The sequence below is a fragment of the Anopheles coluzzii genome, chromosome 3 (genome assembly GCF_943734685.1).
Source record: "Anopheles coluzzii chromosome 3, AcolN3, whole genome shotgun sequence".
In the NCBI taxonomy this organism is placed as follows: Eukaryota; Metazoa; Arthropoda; class Insecta; order Diptera; family Culicidae; genus Anopheles; species Anopheles coluzzii.
Window position 1 is genome coordinate 23,411,804 of NC_064671.1, and position 21,036 is coordinate 23,432,839.

At 45.5% G+C, this 21,036-nt stretch overlaps 1 long non-coding RNA gene across 1 annotated transcript; it reads right to left on the reverse strand.

The window, feature by feature from the left end:
• Positions 1-11,032: 11,032 nt before the first annotated feature.
• Positions 11,033-12,363, reverse strand: LOC125907510 (uncharacterized). The gene is made up of 2 exons (XR_007452734.1): positions 11,998-12,363; positions 11,033-11,912 (listed from the first exon to the last, which is right to left on the reverse strand). It is a non-coding gene; the product is annotated as an uncharacterized LOC125907510 (long non-coding RNA).
• Between the last annotated feature and the right edge of the window lie 8,673 nt (positions 12,364-21,036).

Sequence of the window (21,036 nt, forward strand, 5' to 3'; positions counted from 1 at the left end):
CTGTCGTCCTCCTGGACGTTGACCGGTGGCAGCGCAACTGCCACGGCAAGTCCAGGGGTCGGCACGGCTGCCCACAACACTGCTGATGCTTTTGCTGCTGCTTCTGCTGCTTTTGCTACTGCTGCTGCTGCTGCTGCTGCTATAGCTTCTGCTGCTTTTGCTACTGCTGCTGCTGCTGCTGCTGCTATAGCTTCTGCTGCTTTTTCTGCTGCTGCTGCTTTTGCTGCTGCTAATGCGTTTGCCGCTTCTGCAGCTTCAGCAGCTTCTGCTGCATCTGCAGCTTTTGATATTTGTGCTGCGTCTAATTCTGTTCTCACCTGTAATAGAACGAAATGATTAATAATGTTTGAGCAAATGTTTCATTCATGGGCAGGTCATCCATTTTGTATGAAAGTTTGATCTTTCACGACTGAAAAGCATTTCTCCTCGGTTCTAATCTATCTATATCTATAAAAATCTCGTGTCACGGTGTTTGTTGCGAGCAAGCTCCGAAACGGCTGGATTATTTTCAACGAAACTTTGCACACACCTTATGGTGATATGAGAATAGGTTTTAAGACTCACATCATTTTCAGAAGTTGCACTAAACTTATTTTATAACCAATTTCCTAATCCCATGCCAAGAGCAGTATTGTTGTCGTTGTATACAGCGCTTTGACACTCGGTGTTAAGTGCAGCTTACACTGGTGTTAAAACCCCGCAAGCAACTTCGAGCAGTTTGCGAGCTCGCACGAGTCCTTGCAATCGCGCTTTTTAGCTTATCTTAATTTAATTTTCTTTAGATTTTCTTAATTTGACAGTTCTTATATGCTACCTCGTCCCCTCTGGACACTGTGGCTGTAGCCGAGGCGCAATTGGCGACGCCTGTTCAACTACAGCCAGGGCGAAAGCGTTCGCGCCGATGTGTGCTGCTGTGTTGCAGCCGATGCAACTTGTGCGTTGCCGATCCTGTTGTGCTGCCGAGGCGGAATGGTACGTCGCCGTGGTGAGAGGCAGGGCTCGAGCCGCGGCGGAATTGCTGCCTCGCCGATGATGTGCTGAGCTCGAGCCGGGGCGGTATTGCTCGTCGCCGAAGGATGCTTGCACTGCTGCTGCTGCAGCTGGGCGGAATGCGTCCTCGCCCGATGAAGCTGGGGCTGCAGCATGGGCGGATGTGACGCCCATCCGATGTTCCAGCAGCAAGGCGGAAAGGTGCCTCACCTCTGGTGCTGCTGGCGTTGCTGGGGCTGCAGCCCGACGACCTTCCTTGTCGCCGAGAGTGTGTGCTCGGCTGCCCATGTGGTCGCCAATGATGGGACGGCAGCCGGGGGTCTCGGTGTTGGCGGCGGTGGCGACCCAAACCGTTCGCGGTGTCCCGCAAGCACGGGGACCGGTGCCAACGCGATGGCCGCTGCGATGATGCAGCAAAAACGAGATGGGCCCGATCGCGATGGCGTCCGCGGGTTCTTGTTGGATCCCCCTTACGCAGGAGGATCCCATCCTCGTCGCCACTGTTATGAACTGCTCTTTTGTATTTATTTAGACACTTTATACAAAGTACATAATAAATAAAACATAAACGAAAACAAACAATACACTCTAAAATATAATAGTACGGTGGCCGCACACCAGCCGCACCGAGCGCCCCTGCCGAGAGCTCCTGCTCGATCGGCTCGCAAACACACTCTAACTGTGCGCTCGGCACACACTAAGCCTTGCGCTGCTTAGTGTGTGCGACAGTGTGTGTGACACACTGTCGTCCTCCTGGACGTTGACCGGTGGCAGCGCAACTGCCACGGCAAGTCCAGGGGTCGGCACGGCTGCCCACAACACTGCTGATGCTTTTGCTGCTGCTTCTGCTGCTTTTGCTACTGCTGCTGCTGCTGCTGCTGCTATAGCTTCTGCTGCTTTTGCTACTGCTGCTGCTGCTGCTGCTGCTATAGCTTCTGCTGCTTTTTCTGCTGCTGCTGCTTTTGCTGCTGCTAATGCGTTTGCCGCTTCTGCAGCTTCAGCAGCTTCTGCTGCATCTGCAGCTTTTGATATTTGTGCTGCGTCTAATTCTGTTCTCACCTGTAATAGAACGAAATGATTAATAATGTTTGAGCAAATGTTTCATTCATGGGCAGGTCATCCATTTTGTATGAAAGTTTGATCTTTCACGACTGAAAAGCATTTCTCCTCGGTTCTAATCTATCTATATCTATAAAAATCTCGTGTCACGGTGTTTGTTGCGAGCAAGCTCCGAAACGGCTGGATTATTTTCAACGAAACTTTGCACACACCTTATGGTGATATGAGAATAGGTTTTAAGACTCACATCATTTTCAGAAGTTGCACTAAACTTATTTTATAACCAATTTCCTAATCCCATGCCAAGAGCAGTATTGTTGTCGTTGTATACAGCGCTTTGACACTCGGTGTTAAGTGCAGCTTACACTGGTGTTAAAACCCCGCAAGCAACTTCGAGCAGTTTGCGAGCTCGCACGAGTCCTTGCAATCGCGCTTTTTAGCTTATCTTAATTTAATTTTCTTTAGATTTTCTTAATTTGACAGTTCTTATATGCTACCTCGTCCCCTCTGGACACTGTGGCTGTAGCCGAGGCGCAATTGGCGACGCCTGTTCAACTACAGCCAGGGCGAAAGCGTTCGCGCCGATGTGTGCTGCTGTGTTGCAGCCGATGCAACTTGTGCGTTGCCGATCCTGTTGTGCTGCCGAGGCGGAATGGTACGTCGCCGTGGTGAGAGGCAGGGCTCGAGCCGCGGCGGAATTGCTGCCTCGCCGATGATGTGCTGAGCTCGAGCCGGGGCGGTATTGCTCGTCGCCGAAGGATGCTTGCACTGCTGCTGCTGCAGCTGGGCGGAATGCGTCCTCGCCCGATGAAGCTGGGGCTGCAGCATGGGCGGATGTGACGCCCATCCGATGTTCCAGCAGCAAGGCGGAAAGGTGCCTCACCTCTGGTGCTGCTGGCGTTGCTGGGGCTGCAGCCCGACGACCTTCCTTGTCGCCGAGAGTGTGTGCTCGGCTGCCCATGTGGTCGCCAATGATGGGACGGCAGCCGGGGGTCTCGGTGTTGGCGGCGGTGGCGACCCAAACCGTTCGCGGTGTCCCGCAAGCACGGGGACCGGTGCCAACGCGATGGCCGCTGCGATGATGCAGCAAAAACGAGATGGGCCCGATCGCGATGGCGTCCGCGGGTTCTTGTTGGATCCCCCTTACGCAGGAGGATCCCATCCTCGTCGCCACTGTTATGAACTGCTCTTTTGTATTTATTTAGACACTTTATACAAAGTACATAATAAATAAAACATAAACGAAAACAAACAATACACTCTAAAATATAATAGTACGGTGGCCGCACACCAGCCGCACCGAGCGCCCCTGCCGAGAGCTCCTGCTCGATCGGCTCGCAAACACACTCTAACTGTGCGCTCGGCACACACTAAGCCTTGCGCTGCTTAGTGTGTGCGACAGTGTGTGTGACACACTGTCGTCCTCCTGGACGTTGACCGGTGGCAGCGCAACTGCCACGGCAAGTCCAGGGGTCGGCACGGCTGCCCACAACACTGCTGATGCTTTTGCTGCTGCTTCTGCTGCTTTTGCTACTGCTGCTGCTGCTGCTGCTGCTATAGCTTCTGCTGCTTTTGCTACTGCTGCTGCTGCTGCTGCTGCTATAGCTTCTGCTGCTTTTTCTGCTGCTGCTGCTTTTGCTGCTGCTAATGCGTTTGCCGCTTCTGCAGCTTCAGCAGCTTCTGCTGCATCTGCAGCTTTTGATATTTGTGCTGCGTCTAATTCTGTTCTCACCTGTAATAGAACGAAATGATTAATAATGTTTGAGCAAATGTTTCATTCATGGGCAGGTCATCCATTTTGTATGAAAGTTTGATCTTTCACGACTGAAAAGCATTTCTCCTCGGTTCTAATCTATCTATATCCATAAAAATCTCGTGTCACGGTGTTTGTTGCGAGCAAGCTCCGAAACGGCTGGATTATTTTCAACGAAACTTTGCACACATCTTATGGTGATATGAGAATAGGTTTTAAGACTCACATCATTTTCAGAAGTTGCACTAAACTTATTTTATAACCAATTTCCTAATCCCATGCCAAGAGCAGTATTGTTGTCGTTGTATACAGCGCTTTGACACTCGGTGTTAAGTGCAGCTTACACTGGTGTTAAAACCCCGCAAGCAACTTCGAGCAGTTTGCGAGCTCGCACGAGTCCTTGCAATCGCGCTTTTTAGCTTATCTTAATTTAATTTTCTTTAGATTTTCTTAATTTGACAGTTCTTATATGCTACCTCGTCCCCTCTGGACACTGTGGCTGTAGCCGAGGCGCAATTGGCGACGCCTGTTCAACTACAGCCAGGGCGAAAGCGTTCGCGCCGATGTGTGCTGCTGTGTTGCAGCCGATGCAACTTGTGCGTTGCCGATCCTGTTGTGCTGCCGAGGCGGAATGGTACGTCGCCGTGGTGAGAGGCAGGGCTCGAGCCGCGGCGGAATTGCTGCCTCGCCGATGATGTGCTGAGCTCGAGCCGGGGCGGTATTGCTCGTCGCCGAAGGATGCTTGCACTGCTGCTGCTGCAGCTGGGCGGAATGCGTCCTCGCCCGATGAAGCTGGGGCTGCAGCATGGGCGGATGTGACGCCCATCCGATGTTCCAGCAGCAAGGCGGAAAGGTGCCTCACCTCTGGTGCTGCTGGCGTTGCTGGGGCTGCAGCCCGACGACCTTCCTTGTCGCCGAGAGTGTGTGCTCGGCTGCCCATGTGGTCGCCAATGATGGGACGGCAGCCGGGGGTCTCGGTGTTGGCGGCGGTGGCGACCCAAACCGTTCGCGGTGTCCCGCAAGCACGGGGACCGGTGCCAACGCGATGGCCGCTGCGATGATGCAGCAAAAACGAGATGGGCCCGATCGCGATGGCGTCCGCGGGTTCTTGTTGGATCCCCCTTACGCAGGAGGATCCCATCCTCGTCGCCACTGTTATGAACTGCTCTTTTGTATTTATTTAGACACTTTATACAAAGTACATAATAAATAAAACATAAACGAAAACAAACAATACACTCTAAAATATAATAGTACGGTGGCCGCACACCAGCCGCACCGAGCGCCCCTGCCGAGAGCTCCTGCTCGATCGGCTCGCAAACACACTCTAACTGTGCGCTCGGCACACACTAAGCCTTGCGCTGCTTAGTGTGTGCGACAGTGTGTGTGACACACTGTCGTCCTCCTGGACGTTGACCGGTGGCAGCGCAACTGCCACGGCAAGTCCAGGGGTCGGCACGGCTGCCCACAACACTGCTGATGCTTTTGCTGCTGCTTCTGCTGCTTTTGCTACTGCTGCTGCTGCTGCTGCTGCTATAGCTTCTGCTGCTTTTGCTACTGCTGCTGCTGCTGCTGCTGCTATAGCTTCTGCTGCTTTTTCTGCTGCTGCTGCTTTTGCTGCTGCTAATGCGTTTGCCGCTTCTGCAGCTTCAGCAGCTTCTGCTGCATCTGCAGCTTTTGATATTTGTGCTGCGTCTAATTCTGTTCTCACCTGTAATAGAACGAAATGATTAATAATGTTTGAGCAAATGTTTCATTCATGGGCAGGTCATCCATTTTGTATGAAAGTTTGATCTTTCACGACTGAAAAGCATTTCTCCTCGGTTCTAATCTATCTATATCCATAAAAATCTCGTGTCACGGTGTTTGTTGCGAGCAAGCTCCGAAACGGCTGGATTATTTTCAACGAAACTTTGCACACACCTTATGGTGATATGAGAATAGGTTTTAAGACTCACATCATTTTCAGAAGTTGCACTAAACTTATTTTATAACCAATTTCCTAATCCCATGCCAAGAGCAGTATTGTTGTCGTTGTATACAGCGCTTTGACACTCGGTGTTAAGTGCAGCTTACACTGGTGTTAAAACCCCGCAAGCAACTTCGAGCAGTTTGCGAGCTCGCACGAGTCCTTGCAATCGCGCTTTTTAGCTTATCTTAATTTAATTTTCTTTAGATTTTCTTAATTTGACAGTTCTTATACTAATTTGACTCATCAAATGCCAAACTCAAAAGAAATTCTCTTAACGGCAAATTTTAAAAACCATTTAAAATAGCACAAAATTTCAATTTTTTCAAACTCCGTGGTAAAACTTAAAACTCAGTAGTACCCAAGCGAATGATAATAGATCTTAATTATCTACTGTTATTACGACCGATAAGAAGAATCGAAGCTTTGGGATAAAACCATAGTAATCATTGTAATCGTTGTTTTATACTCCTTGGATTGCAAATTTTTCTATTTTTAATACAAACGGGACATTAATTTTATCCCGCGTGAAACCTGGTAAATCAGCTAGTCTATATATATAAAAATCTCATGTCACGGTGTTTGTTGCGAGCAACCTCCGAAACGGCTGGATCATTTCCAACGAAACTTTGCACACACCTTATGGTGGTATGAGAAAAGGTTTTAAGACTTAAACATCGTTCAGATGTTACACTAAACTTAATTTAATAATGATTTTCTAACTCCCATACAAAGAGCAGGATTGTTGTGTTGTATACGACACTTTGACACTTGGTGTGATGTGTCTGGCGGTTTACACTCGATGATCGGATCCTGAGGGGATACGTGCACGATACAACTATCCCAAGTAACAAATCAATAATGGAATATTTTTTATTTTATTTTTTTTTTTAATAACTAAGTTTGTCGGGCCAGCTAGTAGTCGTATAGATTTCAAAGTTTTATTGATGATCTGTTTTGATTAATGGGATGTGTTAATAATTATTAACGACCGATTCGTATAAAAAGTGTAATTGCTGACAGAGGGCGACATGTTAAATTTTTAAACACAGCCACAAATACCTGTCCTATTAGTGGGCATGGTAGAGTATCGGACAGAAAGATAGAACCCTGGTGTTTTCAACGCACCATGCACCCGTTGGGCCAGGTTTATGTGTGATTTGTATGTGTTTGTGTGTGTGTGTGTGTGTGTGTGTGTGTGTGTGTGTGTGTGTGTGTGTGTGTGTGTGTGTGTGTGTGTGTGTGTGTGTGTGTGTGTGTGTGTGTGTGTGTGTGTGTGTGTGTGTGTGTGTGTGTGTGTGTGTGTGTGTGTGTGTGTGTGTGTGTGTGTGTGTGTGTGTGTGTGTGTGTGTGTGTGTGTGTGTGTTTGCATGTGTATTGGTGTGTGTGTGTTTGTTTCACAAGTATGTCGTTTCGGATAGATTTGTTAGTGGTTTGTTTGTGTTTTGGGTTTGTTTTTTGTTGTAATTAGCAGGACCACCGCCCTTGCGAGCAGTGATCCCTATTCAAAAATGCAATAAGCTCAGTTCTTGATCTTATTGCCGTCGCCAACAATGACATTAATCATGCGTTGAGGCATCGACATCACCAGTTTCTGGATCGTCAGTCAAGTTTGGACAGTCCCGGAAGTATGCTTAGAATCGTTGTCTTGCATAAACATCCAAGACCGAGGAAGGTTTTTCCTAGCATGTGATAGCAAATGAGTATCAAGAATGTCTCGATACCCAAAACGATTTAAATTACCGTGGATTCGAACCACCGGACCCATCCCATAGTAGGAGAAGCATCCCCACACCATGAGACTACCACCGCCATGCTTGAAAGTTTTGAAGCAGTACTTCGGATCAAGAGCACAATTAACAGGGCGCCGAACCAACCTGCGTCCGTCCGACCCCTGTCGATTGAATTTCGACTCGTCTGACCACAAAACCCTGCGCCAATCGAACATCGAAGAACATGTGCTCAATTGCAAATAACACCCGTGCGTTTTTATGCGCAGGTGTTAAATTGGGCACTTTGCGTGGCACTCGCGCGAGTAGCCCGGCACTGACCAATCTTCGCTGAACTGTTCTCGGCGTCACCGCCAATTTCAGTCTGCCTCGGATCTCTGGTGCCGAGCTAAACGGATGTTTCTTCGATATGTTTACGATCTTACGGTCTTCCTCCGCCGTGGTCTTCCGAGGACGTCCGGGTGACTTGCGCGTTTCGGTTGTCCGAAGCGCGTTTGCCACAAACGTGCGCGATCGTTCCAACACGAACTCGATCGTTCTGCGCTTAATGCCAGCAGCCGCCATTCGCTTAATGATATGGCGCTGATAATCGGTACAATGTTTACCTCGACCCATTGTAATAAAAATTGCTTGCTAAGACCGTCAAGAACACACTGGTTAAAAACTTGGACACGACTGATGCCGTGCTCTGCCTGCATTCTGCTTTTATACGCGATGAATCACATCGTTGTCGAGCAGCAAAAAAAGCGTATGGATAAAAACAATCAATGAGTAAGCGAGCGAGCATCTACCCATTCAAAACCAGAACAGGTTACTGCCGCGCTCATGAAACAAAACACCCATTGAAAAGAACACCTGCGCGCTTGCTCAATGCACACACAAAGTTTCCCATGCGCACACAACGTTCAACGCAGAGATGCACGCAGGCCTTTCAATGGCGTGCACTGGCGAAACACCTGTGAGGGAATGTCGAGTTCATTGGTATTGTGCGCGTTTCCATTTCGCACCGGTGTCGCATTCACATTCATGAAACAGCACACCTGCGTTCTCGTCCGAGGAACAAGCGGTGCTGTCGATGTAAACTTTAGCTTTTATCCAAGTGTGATCGCACGCTGTTTCACATGATAACACACATTATCAGAATACTTTCAACACAATATGACACCATGTCAAGCTACGTTTCTTCAGACACAAACCCGCGCACTCGAACATACACATTAAAAAGCACACTCTCTTTCTACTACACACACACACATGCACACACACACACACACACACACGGGGTATGGGGGAATCAACATAATCAAGAGAATGTCCGCACCTCGTTGTACAGTGCGAGGAACACCAGCGAAGAGCAACGGGGTAGACGCCACCCCACACCATCACCTCCACCCAGAGCGGTAGGGAGGCGGGCAGAAGTCCGATCTCTTGGGGAGCGCTATCGCAGGCAGCTACTGGTAGTTGAAGAGCGTCGGCGAATATCCGGCCACAGTGTCGGTGGAGTTATCTCGCAGGAGGATGGAACATCGGTCGAGGCGTCTCGACAAGGCATGAACGGTGCAGAAGAGACTGCAGCGACTGAGGCAGACGTGGCATCACGCTAGATGATGTTGGTGATCTGTGGAGGATCTTGGGAGGACCAAAGTATGGTCAAAAGGGCGATCTCCGCATCCTGAGCGGCAGGGAGGACAAAACGAATATGAAAGGGAAAGAAGGGGGGAAATAAACATGTGTTAGGTGCCTGGCGCACGGGAAAGAGAGGCTCCGAGGAGCAGTAAAAGCCCTCCCTCATAGACCCCTCGTGGGGCAAGAGGGAAGGGAGTGGGCGAGGACAGGGGATATAATGTGTAAATCAATATGAACAATAAAACCTGTCCGTGATCTACAAAAAAAAACACACACACACACACACACACACACACACACACACACACACACACACACACACACACACACACACATACATACACACACATATACACACACACACACATACACACACATATACACACATACAAACACAAGTAACGTGGCAAAACAAGTGCACGGTGCGTTGAAAAAAAAGGGTCCTATCTTTCTGTCCGACACTGTACTATTTTCGATTTTTGTGCTATTTTCTTTTCTACAGCTTCTAGTTTTTTCTGTTTACATCCATAACAATACAGTTAATCTTTATCTAGACCGGTTGGCCATAAAACAAGATTTTTATTTTACACAAACAGGATTACTCCTGACTAAAGCTAAACTATTTACTATATCTGGCTGATTCTAGACTTCGACTTCGACTGACTAAACCTAACGAGCTAATCTTCTAACTAGGCCGCTGGTTTCTGGCTGCATTGGTCCGTTCTCACGATCGGTCTGCGTGTCGCATTACTTGCGCATGTCGCCGTTGTCCGCTCGTGGCCGGTGTAGCGTTACATCTTCGTCTGCTCGTAGCCGGTGTGGAATGCTAGCTTGCAGTCTGGTTTCTAGCGGGTCGGTCTAACTATACCCATGACAGTGATCACTACCCACTTTTTGTCCAAAGCCATCAACTAACCCACAGCCCTCAAAAACGTCCCAGGTGGAAATATGAGACGGCTGACTGGGAAAAATACAAAATGGAAATGACATACTCATTATCCTTAAATGATCCTCTCTCCCTTACTCATTTTACAGGGATAATAACAAATGCAGCCTTAACTAGTATCCCTCTTAAACAGGGTACAGTTGGAAGAAGGTCCGTGCCTTTGTGGAATAAAAAAGTGGCCCTTGCCATTAAGACTCGACGTAAAGCACTAGAGAGTCTTCAACGTTCAAGAAAAACAGACAATATTTGTTCTCCGTTCTTGGCCGATCAATGCCGAGAAGCCAGTCGGGAATCAAGAGAAGTCGTTACATTTACGAAAAATCAATCTTGGAGCAAATTTGTTTTTAAAATTAACCCTAAGACAATCATCAAAGTAATATTCCAGAAGGTAGCAATTTTATCCGGTAACAACCACAAATCAAACATTCCACCTTCAGAAATACCTGAGGGTTTAGCGGTTCTACTGGTTGTGGAATGTGCTCCAGCATCGACTATAGCGCCATCCGGCTACAAGACCATACCTCAGTCTTCACCGCAGAAGCAATATCCCAGGTTATTGCTGCTGATGAAGGTCTACGCAGAGACAAAGCGAAGGTTCGTGAAGACCTTCGCTCGGATTCGCTTCGGCTTCGGATTACTTCGGGTGCCGAATTATTTCACCAACTCAGTTTCCAAGTCAGTTTCAAACTTATCGGATCTCTGTCTAACTTAGCGGGTACTTGTACCGAAGCTGGTGCCATACCTTCTGGCAACTAGCCACTGCCACTAGCCACAGCCACTGACCACGACAGTCGATAGGCTATTCCCCCCATACCCCGACAGTCTGTCTTCTATTGTGATAGTGTGCAACACACTATTCGTTAGGATTCGGATACGATCATTTCCGAGTCAACTATTCGTTAGGATTCGTTTTGTGTCGGATGCACGGGGATTAAAACAATTAAAACAACAACCAAGACTTATATGGATCGACACACAAATTACTATAAAATCTTTATTCCCTATTCCTAATACTAAAACGGGCCCGTTTTCCCTAATCTAGCCCTACCGAACGAATGTGTATACTCCCTCTCTCTCTTCGCTCCCTTATTCTCCCTTCTGCTCCTCTGGTCAGCGACCCGGGAACTCACGCACATCCTTTCACGCACACATTATACGACAGCCGTCGACTGCTGCCGGTGAGTGGCGCGTCCCGGTGGACAGAACTGCGTAGTCAGGTTGGACCACAATAAATCGGATACGATCATTTCCGAGTAAGACATGAGTTACCGTGAGTGGCCAATTGCCAATTGCAAATAAGCCAATTGCTTAGATAATAAAGGCCCTTCTTTTTTCTCGAACTACGATAACTAAAGCGTTGTGTATTACTATCCTGGTACCCCCATTTTACACTCTTGTTATAGAAGATATGATCGCTCTGCCAGAGCATAGGGTGCTCCGATACAAGCCGGATCAATTTCTGTTTTTCGTTTTTAGACGAATGCTTGCAAAATAGGAAAATTATTAATTTGTTTTGTGTATAGACCGTCTTGTTTTTGCGAGTTAATAAAAATCCATAAAATGTATCTAAAAACATTAACTACTAACTAACTAACTAACACAAATAAACTAAATAAAATCATCCAAGAATCTGCTGTAAAGTAACACTGATCAGCCTTTACTAGAGTTTTATAATAGAGATTTGTGCGTTCCATAGCCTCACTCAGTAGACCCGTCGTTCGTAATGGGCGCCTCCAACTGCACTCTTTTCCCTTCCCTCCGATGCGACGCTCTCCTATTCCGCAGCGGGTCGCAGCGTGGAAGAGGCAATTGGAGGCCCCATCACATTTTGGGGGGGATCTGAAATTATAATCAATAAATATAAGCAAGATTTAATGTTTTTTATTAGATAAATTTACAGCGCGTCTAGAAAATTCTTACTTACATCCTGTTTCTTTAATCGCTGCCAGCTCACGTATCCTTATTGCTCGGTACTTGTACCGGAGCTGGTGCCAAACTTTCTGGCATCTGGCCACGGTGGTCGCCAGATGCCTGGCTATTTCCCCCCATGCTCCGGCAGTCTGTTTTCTATTATTAAAGAAGTTGTGATTGGTCTACCAGAGCATGAGGTGCCCCGATACAAGTTGAATAAGTTTCCGTTTTTCATTTTTAGAGGAAAGCTTGCAAAACAGGAAAATCATTAATTTGTTTTGTGTATAGACCGTATTGTTTTTGCGAATTCCCTTCCCTCTGCTGCGGGCCACCGCGTAGAAGAGGCAATTGGAGGCCCCATCACATTTTCTTCTGAGCGTTCTATCTACAAAAAAAAGGAAATAATGAGTTATTTGCGTTTTTACTTAGAATCAACTGCTTTAGCTACATACGAAGTCATTGTCAGCCAGCGAGGCATCTACGGTTGCAGAAAATGCACCAGCCTGTAGCAGTGCCATTTAGGCGGCATCTCGGGATCTGAAATTAACAATAATAAATATAAGCACGATCTAATGTATTTTATTACATTCATTTGCAGCGCGTCTAGTACATCCTTTTTTGAAACGAAACTCAATTTTGGTGGATACGTGACCTGGCGGATTTGGTTGGCGAACGTTCATAGCTCTACCTCCTAGTGGTACTGCTTGGGCTGTTGCTATGCTGCGGGCAACCATCGCTGGCTGAGCTTGGGCCATGTTGTCTCTCATCTCGTTGTACCGCTGTACATCAAAAAGCCTGCGTTTAGGCATCACAGCTGGCGCCTGGCAACGAGGGCATATGAACGAATGCATAGATGCTTCTGCTGCTTCTGCAGTGTTGTGTGTTTGGCTTCTCGCTGAGATACTTTTATTTACCACTAATATAGTACACAATAATAAATATTAACAAGCACAATTACACATTAAAAATACCCGGCCGCGCCAGCCGTACCGTGTCCTGGCGGGAGCCCTGCACGACCGGCTGCTCGCAACACCTCTCTTGTTCGAGCGCACACGACACACACTAAGCGGCCCGCGCGTAGGTTGTGTACGACAGTGTGCGTGACACACTGTCGTCCCCTGGACATTGATCAGTGGGAGCACAACTACCACGGCAAGTCCAGAGGTCGGCACGGCTGCCCACAACATGCTGTTTCTGCTGCGTCTACAGCTTCTGCTGTTCCAACAGATGCTTCTGCTGCTTCTGCTGTTCCAACACGAGCAGCTGCAGCCCGCGCTGCCTGCCGGGTTGTAACACCACCACTTCCTGCAATCGCTGCCGGTTGGGTTACACCACCACCTCCAACCATCGCTGCCTGTTGGCGGGATTCGGCTTTTGATGCAGCTTCCGCACGTAGTTGGCCTCGAGTCTTCATAGTTGAAATAAAAAAAAAAAAAAATTAATTTAGTGATAATTACTAAGGCAGTTTATCAGCCTACCTTTTTTTTGTTAAGAACACAGAAAATTTTTGACGAACGACACAGGACGACACAAAACACAAAATGGACCGATAACGAAGTCTAGTCTCAAGATGTATGTATTTAGGAGGTGAATTATTACCGACTTTACCGGGCAGAGTGACCAGAAATACCGATTCATCTGTACTGACGGTCCTCGAGATACACCCCTGTGATATCTCAGCGGATATTTCAACTCAGTGGACACGGTTTCAACTGAATGCACAATATTTATTAATTACGACTTAACTGCTTCGCGTTTTTCATCAGACTGACCAACTCCACTCGGTCACAAAATAAATTTCATAATTCCCTCTCTCACTCTCTCCTTCTCTTCATTCCCTCTCTTTTCCCCCTTAACCTGGTCCAGCGAACAGCAGCAACTCGCTTGCCTCTCAGGCCCGTCCGACCACACAAGCCGCCCGCTTGCATTCTACGGTGGGTTTCGCGGAATTCTGGCCGGTGTCGATGTGATTGAACAACAATTGTGGGTGCCGCCGTTCCAGACAATTGTCGCCAAAACAGATACCACTCGGACAGCCTTCCGTTCGCTCCTCACCCTGCACCTCTCGCTCCTTCCTCAGCCCGTCCTTCTCGCTCGTTCCTCAGACCGCATATCTTCCTCGTTCCATCGAAATGGAACATCCTCCCGGCCTGGTTGATGCTACGGATCTATAACTGGAAGAAGAGCTAATTTATGAACAGGACGTTTAAACTCACCACTCTTTGTCTTCACATCCGCTACCCAGATCAATCTGTCCTCGCCCGGGAACACCCTTGTAATGCGTCCCAGCTTCCACAAATGCGGGGGCGTGTTATCCTCCTTCATTAGAACCAATGCTCCCTCCTTTACGTTGTCCTTTATTTTGGTCCACTTGTATCTGGTTTGCAGTTCGCACAAATACTCCCTTTGCCATCTATTCCAGAATTGCTGCCGCAGTTGTTGGATTCGCTGCCATTTATTCAAGCGACCTTCAGGCATATCTAAGTTTGATGGTTCTGCAACTCCAATCAAGGGACCGATTGGATCAGTCCTGTTTTTGCGAATTGATAAAAATCCATAAATGTATCTAAAAACATAAACTACTAACTAACTAACTAACTCAAATAAACTAAATAAAAATCATCCAAGCATCCGCTGTAAAGTTACGCTGATCAGCCTTTACTAGAGTTTTATAATAGAGATTTGTGCATTCCATAGCCTCACTCAGTAGACCCGTCGTTCGTAATAGGCGCCTCCAACTGCACTCTCTTCCCTTTCATCCGATGCGACGCTCTGCTATTCCGCAGCGGGCCACCGCGTAGAAGAGGCAATTGGAGGCCCCATCACATTTTCTTCTGAGCGTTCTATCTACAAATAAAGTAAAACGGAAATAATGAGTTGTTTGCGTTTTTACAGAAATTAAACTGTTTTATCTACATACCACACCATTCGCTCTCAGCGACTCATCAACTGTTTCCCGCAGAAAGCCCATTGGCCTATAGCAATGCCATTTAGAATGCGTAGGGGGATCTGAAATTATAATCAATAACTATAAGCAAGATTTAATGTTTTTTATTAGATAAATTTACAGCGCTTCTAGAAAACTCTTACTTACATCCAGTTTCTTCTATCGCTGCCAGCTCACGTACCCTTATTGCTCTCAGCGACTCATCTACATATTCCCGCAGAAATCTCATTGGTCTGTACCGGTGCCACTTAGGAGGCGAAGGGGGATCTGAAATTATAATCAATAAATATAAGCAAGATTTAATGTGTTTTATTACATACATTTGTAGCGCGTCTAGAAAATTCTTACTTACATCCTGTCTTATTGACCGCTTCCAGCTCACGTACCGCTTCCAGCTCATCTCGCGGTACTTGTACCGGAGCTGGTGCCAAACTTTCTGGCATCTGGCCACGGTGGTCGCCAGATGCTTGGCTATTTCCCCCCATGCTCCGGCAGTCTTTCTTCTATTATTATAGAATGGGTCATTGGTCTGCCAGAGCATGGGGTGCCCCTATACAAGTCGGATCAAATCCTTTTTATCCTGTTTGGAGGAAAGCTTGCAAAACAGGAAAATCATTAATTTGTTTTGTGTATAGACCGTCTTGTTTTTGCGAATTCCCTTCCCTCTGCTGCGGGCCACCGCGTAGAATAGGCAATTGGAGGCCCCATCACATTTTCTTCTGAGCGTTCTATCTACAAAAAAAGTAAAAAGGAAATAATGAGTTATTTGCGTTTTTACAGAAATCAAACTGTTTTATCTACATACCACACCATTCGCTCTCATCGACTCATCAACTATTTCCCGCAGAAAGCTCATTGGCCTATAGCAATGCCACTTAGGAGGCGAAGGGGGATCTGAAATTATAATCAATAAATATAAGCAAGATTTAATGTGTTTTATTACATACATTTGTAGCGCGTCTAGAAAATTCTTACTTACATCCTGTCTTATTGACCGCTTCCAGCTCACGTATCCTGATCTCGCGGTACTTGTACCGGAGCTGGTGCCATACCTTCTGGCAACTAGCCACTGTCTTGGTCAATCGATGGACTATTCCCCTCCATACCCCGACAGTCTGTCTTCTATTATTGTAGAATATATGATCGATCTGCCAGAGCATGGGGTGTTCCGATACAAGTTGGATCAGATCTAGTTTATCCTGTTTGGAGGAAAGCTTGCAAAAAAGGAAAATCATTAATTTGTTTTGTGTATAGACCGTCTTGTTTTTGCGAATTCCCTTCCCTCTGCTGCGGGCCACCGCGTAGAAGAGGCAATTGGAGGCCCCATCACATTTTCTTCTGAGCGTTCTATCTACAAATAAAGTAAAAAGGAAATAATGAGTTATTTGCGTTTTTACAGAAATTAAACTGTTTTATCTACATACCACACCATTCGCTCTCATCGACTCATCAACTATTTCCCGCAGAAAGCTCATTGGCCTATAGCAATGCCACTTAGGAGGCGAAGGGGGATCTGAAATTATAATCAATAAATATAAGCAAGATTTAATGTGTTTTATTACATACATTTGCAGCGCGTCTAGAAAACTCTTACTTACATCCTGTCTTATTGACCGCTTCCAGCTCACGTACCCTGATCGCTCGGTACTTGTACCGGAGCTGGTGCCAAACTTTCTGGCATCTGGCCACGGTGGTCGCCAGATGCCTGGCTATTTCCCCCCATGCTCCGGCAGTCTTTCTTCTATTATTATAGAATGGGTCATTGGTCTGCCAGAGCATGGGGTGCCCCGATACAAGTCGGATCAAATCCTTTTTATCCTGTTTGGAGGAAAGCTTGCAAAAAAGGAAAATCATTAATTTGTTTTGTGTATAGACCGTCTTGTTTTTGCGAATTCCCTTCCCTCTGCTGCGGGCCACCGCGTAGAAGAGGCAATTGGAGGCCCCATCACATTTTCTTCTGAGCGTTCTATCTACAAATAAAGTAAAAAGGAAATAATGAGTTATTTGCGTTTTTACAGAAATTAAACTGTTTTATCTACATACCACACCATTCGCTCTCATCGACTCATCAACTATTTCCCGCAGAAAGCTCATTGGCCTATAGCAATGCCACTTAGGAGGCGAAGGGGGATCTGAAATTATAATCAATAAATATAAGCAAGATTTAATGTGTTTTATTACATACATTTGCAGCGCGTCTAGAAAACTCTTACTTACATCCTGTCTTATTGACCGCTTCCAGCTCACGTACCCTGATCGCTCGGTACTTGTACCGGAGCTGGTGCCAAACTTTCTGGCATCTGGCCACGGTGGTTGCCAGATGCCTGGCTATTTCCCCCCATGCTCCGGCAATCTTTCTTCTATTATTATAGAATGGGCCATTGGTCCGCCAGAGCATGGGGTGCTCCGATACAAGTCGGATCAAATCCTTTTTATCCTGTTTGGAGGAAAGCTTGCAAAAAAGGAAAATCATTTATTTGTTTTGTGTATAGACCGTCTTGTTTTTGCGAATTCCCTTCCCTCTGCTGCGGGCCACCGCGTAGAAGAGGCAATTGGAGGCCCCATCACATTTTCTTCTGAGCGTTCTATCTACAAATAAAGTAAAAAGGAAATAATGAGTTATTTGCGTTTTTACAGAAATTAAACTGTTTTATCTACATACCACACCAGTTTCTCCCAGCGACTGATCAACTATTTCCCTCAGAAAATTCAGAGGCCTATAGCAGTGCCACGTAGGGGATTGGGATCTGAAATTATAATCAATAAATATAAGCAAGATTTAATGTGTTTTATTAGATAAATTTACAGCGCGTCTAGAAAACTCTTACTTACATCCAGTTTCTTTTATCGCTGCCAGCTCACGTACCCTGATCGCTCGGTACTTGTACCGGAGCTGGTGCCAAACTTTCTGGCATCTGGCCACGGTGGTCGCCAGATGCCTGGCTATTTCCCCCCATGCTCCGGCAGTCTTTCTTCTATTATTATAGAATGGGTCATTGGTCTGCCAGAGCATGGGGTGCCCCGATACAAGTCGGATCAAATCCTTTTTATCCTGTTTGGAGGAAAGCTTGCAAAAAAGGAAAATCATTAATTTGTTTTGTGTATAGACCGTCTTGTTTTTGCGAATTCCCTTCCCTCTGCTGCGGGCCACCGCGTAGAAGAGGCAATTGGAGGCCCCATCACATTTTCTTCTGAGCGTTCTATCTACAAATAAAGTAAAAAGGAAATAATGAGTTATTTGCGTTTTTACGGAAATTAAACTGTTTTATCTACATACCACACCAGTTTTTCCCAGCGACTGATCAACTATTTCCCTCAGAAAATTCAGAGGCCTATAGCAGTGCCACGTAGGGGATTGGGATCTGAAATTATAATCAATAAATATAAGCAAGATTTAATGTGTTTTATTAGATAAATTTACAGCGCGTCTAGAAAACTCTTACTTACATCCAGTTTCTTTTATCGCTGCCAGCTCACGTACCCTGATCGCTCGGTACTTGTACCGGAGCTGGTGCCAATCTTTCTGGCATCTGACCACGGTGATCGCCAGATGCCTGGCTATTTCCCTCCATGCTTCGGCAATCTTTCTTCTATTATTATAGAATGGGCCATTGGTCCGCCAGAGCATGGGGTGCTCCGATACAAGTCGGATCAAATCCTTTTTCTCCTGTTTGGAAGAAAGCTTGCAAAAAAGGAAAATCATTAATTTGTTTTGTGTATAGACCGTCTTGTTTTTGCGAATTCCCTTCCCTCTGCTGCGGGCCACCGCGTAGAAGAGGCAATTGGAGGCCCCATCACATTTTCTTCTGAGCGTTCTATCTACAAATAAAGTAAAAAGGAAATAATGAGTTATTTGCGTTTTTACAGAAATTAAACTGTTTTATCTACATACCACACCAGTTTTTCCCAGCGACTGATCAACTATTTCCCTCAGAAAATTCATAGGCCTATAGCAGTGCCACGTAGGGGATTGGGATCTGAAATTATAATCAATAAATATAAGCAAGATTTAATGTGTTTTATTAGATAAATTTACAGCGCGTCTAGAAAACTCTTACTTACATCCAGTTTCTTTTATCGCTGCCAGCTCACGTACCCTGATCGCTCGGTACTTGTACCGGAGCTGGTGCCAAACTTTCTGGCATCTGGCCACGTGGTGGTCGCCAGATGCCTGGCTATTTCGCCCCATGCTCCGGCTGTCTGTTTCCTATTATTATAATAGTTGTTATTGGTCTGCTAGAGCATGGAGTGCCCGATACAAGTTGAATAAGTTTCCGTTTTACATTTTTAGATGAAAGCTTGCAAAACAGGAAAATCGTTAATTTGTTTTGTGTATAGACCGTATTGTTTTTGCGAATTGATAAAAATCCATAAAATGTATCTAAAAACATTCACTACTAACTAACTAACTAACACATATAAACTAAATAAAAATCATCCAAGCATCCGCTGGAAAGTAACGCTGATCAGCCTTTACTAGAGTTTTATAATAGAGATTTGTGCATTCCATAGCCTCACTCAGTAGACAAGTCGTTCTTAATGGGCGCCTCCAACTGCACTCTCTTCCCTTCCTCCGCTGCGGCGCTCTGCTATTCCGCAGCGGGCCACCGTGTAGAAGATGCAATTGAAGGCCCCATCACATTTTCTTCAGAGCGTTCTATCTACAGAAAAGTAAAAAGGAAATAATGAGTTATTTGCGTTTTTACAGAAATCAAACTGTTTTATCTACATACCAACCCATTCGCTCTCAGCGACTCATCTACATATTCCCGCAGAAAACTCATTGGCCTGTAACAGTGCCACTTAGGAGGCGCAACGGAATCTGAAATTATAATCAATAAATATAAGCACAATTTAATTTCATTTCATTTCATTTCATTTATTTAATACAATATCCGCCATCAAGGCTAAATATAATAGACTTAAAACTAATTTAATACTAACAAATAAACAAAATAATTCATGAAAAACTAAGCCTAACTAACCTAGGGAAACGCTAGAGAGAGTATAGTTAAATAAAATAGGAGAAAGAGAGTGCTTGTAATGTGCTTTATTACATACATTTTCAGCGCGTCTAGCAAAAAAAATATTTATTTATTTATTTATTTATTTTAACAAAGTTATCTAGCCTTGCTGGCCTCCAGAACTTAATGCTAGTTTCCTAACCAATATAAACACTGAACTCATAAGCAAATAAATAAAAGCTGACCACAAAAATAAATTGATAAAAATAATAAGAATTTCGCTCGTCAGTAAAGGCTTCGCAAAGTTTGTTTTAGTACATTTACGCTTACGCTAGGATCGACAATGCAGTTAACAGAGCTATACGAGCTAATCGTTCTCAAAAGTGGATCATTAGAACCAAATACCGTAGACCTAAAATCAGTGCTAAATAGGTTACATTGCCTTAGATTCCTACTAGGTCCCTGAAAATTAATTTGTTCTAGAATAAACGGTGCGTCAATGTAACCGCTGATAAACTTATATGTATAAAAGTACACTGTGCCGTCATTCGTCTATGTTGTAGTGAGACTAGTCCGAATAGCAGACACCTAGCAAGATACGAAGTATACACAGATTCTCGAGACCATGGTAAACGGTAGTAAAGAGTGCGTAAAAGTTTTCTTTGAACTGCTTCTAGTCTATCGATTTTGTACTACTGAGTTGGTTTCCATAAAATGCTAGCTAATTCTAGAATCGGTCTCACATTAGCACAATACAGTGATTTTAGGGTAAAGGGGTCTTTTAAATCTTTAGCGACACGTAACACAAAACTTAACAAACGATTTGCTTTAGCTAAACACAACTCAAAATGATCGTCAAACGTTAACCTGCTATCAAGCTGAACACCTAAATCGCGAACGCTGTTGGTCCGCCGAACTGAACTGTCAGCTATTTTGTAGTCAAAAAGAATAGGGGATCTTTTTCTGGCGAACATAAACTGTTATTGAAATTTGAATCAGTTAACAAATTATCTAATGGAACAGATAATGAAGCTGATTTGGAAATGTGTACACAATCATGCACACAATCGTGACACTATCGCAAGTGTATATTGCACTATAACGTTATTTACATGTTAAAATTATTCATTATGCAAACACA